We start from the raw sequence: 6,321 nt of genomic DNA on the forward strand, positions 1-6,321 counted from the left end.
TTGTTTAAGGTAACCATTAAATATCACAAAAAATGGAATGGAAAAAAGCAAATGACTTTTTAATTTTTTAAATTGTGTCACTACTTATTAGGAGATAATGAGTAAATGGAAAAAGGAAAAAAATAATTATCTTGAAAAATGTATAACAAGAAATAGCCTAATAACTTTGAATTTCAGAAGAGAAAATACTGTTAATAGATGTCAAACACTAACTGTTTTATTGCAATGATATCTCCAATATTTTTGTAAGATGCAATTGCATATATTAAACCTATAGCAGAGATCTATATTTAAGTATAACCTACAAGATAATCTAAAATAAGAGCAATTGCCAGAAGGAATGTTCAATATATTTTCTACCCTTTTGTCCAGTAACTTTTAATGAGATTTCCTTGGAAACATGACAGACAAATTTTCTGTTTGTGGAGATTTCCTGAATAGTTGAATATGCACTTACCATCTCTGTGACAGAAAATACAGTCATAGCAATTTATATGTCCTAGAATTAAGGAAAACTATGTTGGCATCCCCAAACCACCTTAATCTAAATAGACTAGTTTTACTCTAACATCATATTTATGCCTCAGTTTATTTCTATATAAATTACCTTAATATATGCCTCATAAAATTGCCAAGATTTGAATAGTTACTGGAATATTTTAGCTGTTCATTAAATATCTACTTTGTATTTCTTTCTGCCTTGTTGTTGTGTTTGTCTTCCTCACCTTCAGTGGCATGTTAAGGAAAAAATTCCATTTGCTGAAAATGAAGCTTGTCATACCCAGTCTCCATAAAAACATGCTTGGCTCCATGTCATCGTGTTCTCTTTCCACCCATACGAGGGGCATCTTGCAAAGTTCACATCAGTGACTCTCACAGTCGGTGCACATTGGAATCACATGGGCAGCTTGCTAAATATTCTGATACCAAGGACCTACCTGAAAGTTTTCTGATTCAGTAGTTGTGGATTTGTATTTTAATAAGTACCCCCCTGACAACAACAGCTGATCTTTAAAAACAAATCCTAAAACCTTTTCACTGTAACCAAGCCACAGTGTATTGGGATAAGGAAAAACATTAGGAGCATTTGATATATCAGAGAAGTCAAAGTGTATCTTCCTCTGTGCAGGTTATGAGAATAATCATCCACTAGTAGAGGTAGCAAGGCAAGCCTGGGAATCATGGAACTGTTAGAGTAGAGCTCTGTGTTACACAAGGAGCTGTATCATCATTTATTTTAGTGTGCTGCACAACTAACTAATTCTCCTATACGCATTTTTTGAGAGCAGTTCTACTGGTTGGCCCTGAGGATTCCGTGCTTTTATGATTATGGAATATCATTTTTTGCCTTTATTTTCCATGCTATTTAGGACTACCCTTTCATCCTTCATCTTCTTCTCTGACTTGGAATCTTACTTATCTTACTTATTCTTTAATAACCAGATTAAACATTATGTCTTCTGTGACTTGCAAAATCTCCCCAAGATATTTTAATTTGTCCCATATTTATATTTTTCTAACATCTCTGGAACTCCTACAAATTTTACTGCACTTTTTTTTAAAATTGTGTTACATATTTTGGTTTTTGACTTTGGCCTGTGGTTTGTTGTTGTTTTAAATTTATTTATTCATTTGTTTATTTATTTATCCTACTTAACTTAGAGAAAGAGAGAGAGCACGAGCAGAGAAGGGTAGAGAGGGAGAATCCCAAGGAGGCTCCACATTGTCAGCACAGTACCCGATGCAGAGGGCCATATGCAGGGCTCAGATTCACAAACTGTGAGATCGTGACCTAAGCCAAAATCAGGAGTTGGATGCTCAACCAACTGTGCCACTCAGGCTCCCCTGGCATATGTTTTTTTTTATCATGTATGCACCAGCTAAAGATCAAGTGCAATAAATGAATGATTAATACATCTTAACATATGAATCAATCTGTAATATTTATATATGACAGAATGTCATCAGCCATATAGAAATTTAATCATCTATGAAAATTACCTTTCATGAGAATAAGAGTACAGTTGTCCCTTGAAAAACTTGGGGATTAGGGGACCAACCCCCATTCAGTTAAAAATTTGCATGTAATTTAGACTCCCTGAAAACTTAGCTGCTAATAGCATTGTATTGGCCAGGAGCCTTAACAATGATAGAAACAGTTGGGGTGCATGGGTGGCTCAGTCGGCTAAATGTCAGACCTTGGCTCCGGTCATGATCTCACAGTTTGGGAGTTCAAGCCCCACATCAGGTTCTCTGCTGTCAGCATGAACCTGCTTTGGACCCTCTGTCCCCCTCTTTCTCTGCCCATCCCTGGCTTGTCTGGGCGTTCTCTCTCTCTCTCTCTCATAAATAAATAAACATTTAAAAAATAATAGAAACAGTTGATTAACACATATTTTGTATGTTTTATATATATATATATTACATACTGTATTCTTACCATAAAATAAGCTGAGAAAAAATGTTATCAAGAACATCATAAGGAAGAGGAAATATATTTATAATACTATACTGTATTTATGGAAAAAATCCATGTGTATGTGTCCACACACAGTTTGAACTTAGGTTGTTCAATGGCCACCTGTATCAATAATATTTTAACATGTAAAGCAATTTAGTAATAATGCTTATTAATGAGTGTCTTTAGACCTGAAACACCCCAATTATAAATTATAAATGTTCAATGTTTGATATTTTAATTTTTATATTTAATTATATTTGTATCATTTTTTTAATGATTATTTCTGAGAGAGAGAGAGAGAGACAGCATGAGCAGGGGAGGGTCAGAGAGGGAGACACAGAATCTGAATCAGACTCCAGGCTCTGAGTTAGCTGTCAGCACAGAGCCCGACGTGGGGCTTGAACCCATAAACCGCGAGATCATGACCTGAGCTGAAGTTGGACGCCCAACCAACTGAGCCACCCAGGCGCCCCTATATTTATATCATTATTTACCCCTTGAACACATCACTTACTTCTATAAAATTTTAATTATTTATAAAATCATGTTAATATAAAGTCTTAAAAAGTGTGCAGTATTCAAATATTCTTTGTTAAAATTAATTGCAACTTTAACAAAAAGTGCTATTCAAAGCAAAGGATATAGGTATTATCTGAATTCATATTAATGGTCTATTTTTCCTTCAAGGAAATGAACATACATTATGTTAATTCAGCTTGAAATTTATTCATGGAATTAATCAATGAATTTAATCTTTTCTGAAATTTACTTTAAAATAGAGACATATCCAAATTATAACATTTTAACTATACTAGTCTTAAAAGTATATACATATATATATGTATAAGGCTTCATATATGTGATATTATTATCATTACCAATTTAACTTAAAAAGCACCTAAAGATTATTTTACGGTCGTTGTATGTATACCATTTAATGCAAACAGTATTTTGAGGTCTTTTTGAGTAAATCATGTCACGTTATAGTTTGTTTTCTAATTTGAATTAGGAATTCATTGCATTAGAATATGTAATGAACATAACTTGGAATTCTAATCATTTATTATTTACAAGGACAAAAGTAGGCACTCTGAAATCTATGTGTAACTTATTTTATTAGAAATAGCCCATAATTGGGGCACCTGGGTGGCTCAGTCAGTTAAGTGTCCGATTTCAGCTCAGGTCATGATCTCAGGGTTCATGGATTCGAGCCCCGCATTGGGCTCTGTGCTGACAGCTGGCGCCTGGAGTCGGCTTCAGATTCTGTGTCTCCCTCTCTCTCTGACCCTCCCCTGCTCACGCTCTCTCTCTCTCTCTCTCTCAGAAATAAATAAAACATTAAAAATTTTAAAAAAGTAATAGCTCATTATTTAATTAACTTTTTAAATTGACGATTATGTGATACAACATATATCTACAGTCAATTATACAAAGTTAAGGTACAAATAATAAAGCCAGTTCAAAATAATAAAGATTGTTAAGAAATTATTTTCATTTAAAGAAAAAGAATATATATATTCATTTCAAATTTTTCTATAATTTGATTATAGATTTTCATTTAGGAAGCAGATTTCATAAAAGGCTAAAAAATGGTTTGTGAATTAATGTATTGATTCCGGTTTCTTAACAAATTAATATTTGAATTGGCTCTATATTAATTAGAGCTATAATTTGAAACTTAGCATTTTAGATTTCAAGCCCCAGTAAAATTCATTTACAAAGCAAATCATGTTCTTTAAAGTACTCAACTTATTAACATCTGTTTAGATGAGATAGAGGTTCAACATAGTTCTGATTTTCAGAGTTATAAATCTAGGTAAATAAAAGGAAGATATTTTTCATTAACCTTTACATTACAGTTTCATTTGTACCAAATTAATAGTAGTTAATATTACTAAAATATTATTTTATAACAATATATAATAGAAATTATATGAACTCTTCTGACCTCCTTGATAAATCAAAATAAATTACAAGTGAAATGATACCTTGAAACAAATATAGAGAATATATTACAAAGAAATTGCAGAATAATAATTTGTAAGAAAAAGCAGAGCGAACATTTATGCAGTTTAAAACCAAAACAGTTATGTTAATTCTAGAATATGGAATGTTATATTAATATACATAATATTATCATAGAGAAAATTACTCAACAGTTGGCAGGACTTAATGTGACCATATTAATGCAAATTTTTTAAAGAGATTTATTTTTATAATACATAATTGTAAGTGCCAGATTTATTAGTGACCCTTTCTATACCTTAATTCCTTAATATTGTCATATAATAATTCCTCCCAATTCATTGTTTCAGAGCCAACACAAAGAATAATCATAGGAAAGCTCAAACAGATATGTTGATTCATGTGGACATGGGATATTTACATAAGTGCCAGTCAGTAAACAGTTAGAATAGAATTTTCTCTGAGGATAAACACTTTAAAACCATTATTATAGTAAGTTTTGCCAGTATACACTGTTTGGCTCTGTAGCTTACATTGTATAGCTCTGTGTTTTTTATAGACCACGCGTTGCTGAGCATTGAATTTCTTAAAGCTACTGAACTATTGATTCCTTCTGATTTTTAGTGGTGTTACTTCATGAAGCATCACCCTGTACAAGGATATTGATTTCAGCTTCAGCCCTATCTCGTTTGAATAGCAACACTTTCTAGCAAAGAAAGTGAATGTAATCAAGTTCAGAGCTACAGTCTGGTTGAAACCACTGATCTTTTTAACAAACACAAATGCAGAATTATGGGGACCATAACAGAAGGAATTAAAGGTTGAAAACAAAAAAATTTCAGAATTAATACGGAAAGCAGGCTACTGACATGCCAAACAAGGCCTTCTATAAATCCAGTGATAAAGCAAAAATACTCTTCTAGACTGAACATTATCTATAAAAGGCAATGTGTATCAAGTTGAGTAGGAAACCCGTGGAAGTTAAACTACTAAAAGAGAAAATACTAAAAGAAGAATATGGTAAAGAATCAAGCCGAGGTTTTTTGCTAGAACTTACGGTTTTCAAAAATCCTAGGGGAGAGGACTTATAAAAAGACAATTAGTCTTTATGTATTTTTATATTAATTATTTTCCGAGCTCTTAGTTTTATCATTTTTATAATGTTGCAGATTGAAGCACTTCCTGCATAACTATTTTATTTATATCATTACATATGTTCGAAATATTAAGCTAAAAATGGGTGTCTGGCTCACGCTGTAGAACATGGGACTCTTGATCTCAAGGTTTTGAATATGAGCTTGGGTTTGGAGATTACTTAAAGATAAAAAAAATCTTAAAAAAACATATTAAGCTGGGGTGCGTAGGTGGCTCAGTCGGTTGAACTTCTGACTTTTGATTTTGGCTCAGTTTATGATCCCGCTGTCATGCTATTGAGTCCCCCATCTGGCTCCACACTAAGCATGGAGCCTGCTTAAGATTCTTTCTCTCCCTCTGCCCCTATACCCTGCCTATGTGCTTTCTCTTTCTCTCCAAAATAAATGTATCTATAAATAAAATCAAAGGGAAAAAAACAAAAAACATTTTTTGCTAAAAAATAAAATAGTGTAATATGAGCAAGTGAGGCAACAAAGAGGACAAAGAAATAAAACAGAAAGTTTAGAGAATCTGCTAATATAATGTATGAATATAATTTGATGAAAAAAGTATAAATCAATGGGAAGGAATAGAATATAAAAATTGGGATAAAAATATTTTAGAGAAAAAATCACACATCAAATAATATTCAAATTTATTAAGTATTTTGATATAAAACAAATCAATAAATAAAAATTAGAAGGAAATTGAGGTGAATATATATTTATTTTTGATATAAAAATTTTTTAGTAATAAGGTGA

This window comes from Crocuta crocuta, unplaced genomic scaffold (assembly GCF_008692635.1).
Source record: "Crocuta crocuta isolate KB4526 unplaced genomic scaffold, BGI_CrCroc_1.0 scaffold479, whole genome shotgun sequence".
In the NCBI taxonomy this organism is placed as follows: domain Eukaryota; kingdom Metazoa; phylum Chordata; class Mammalia; order Carnivora; family Hyaenidae; genus Crocuta; species Crocuta crocuta.